The sequence below is a fragment of the Trypanosoma equiperdum genome, assembly GCF_001457755.1.
Source record: "Trypanosoma equiperdum strain OVI genome assembly, contig: ctg_634, whole genome shotgun sequence".
Classification (NCBI taxonomy): Eukaryota; Euglenozoa; class Kinetoplastea; order Trypanosomatida; family Trypanosomatidae; genus Trypanosoma; species Trypanosoma equiperdum.
Genome location: NW_027124570.1, coordinates 18,091 through 18,505, shown reverse-complemented (window position 1 = coordinate 18,505; position 415 = coordinate 18,091).

Sequence of the window (415 nt, the reverse complement as noted above, 5' to 3'; positions counted from 1 at the left end):
TTTTTTTTTTTTTTTTGAGCTTCTCCCTCGACCTTCGCCTGATGTCGTTTTGGTTTGCTCATGTGGTGTAAGATAACATTTGTTCCAACGAATTACCCCCTTGTTCATGCGCGCACACTCCCATATTATAATTTGCTTTTGTGGCAGGTTGATTCACCGATGTAGTGTTGAGTGCTGAACCTGAAACGCAGTTCCTGGAGCATACCTTACAGCCTTTCTTTCCCCTTTTTGTTAGTATTTTCTGGTATCCACTGGAAGAAAAGGGAAGATTTAGCTGAAATATTAGGTTTTAATACTAGAGCCGATGTGGGCATGCATTTGCGCATTGTGTAGTTTCCAAGCTTGGAGGGCGGCCTTTATGAGTGTTCTGTTGTATAACAGTTATGTTTTCCCTCTTCCGTCGGTTATGCCTCTT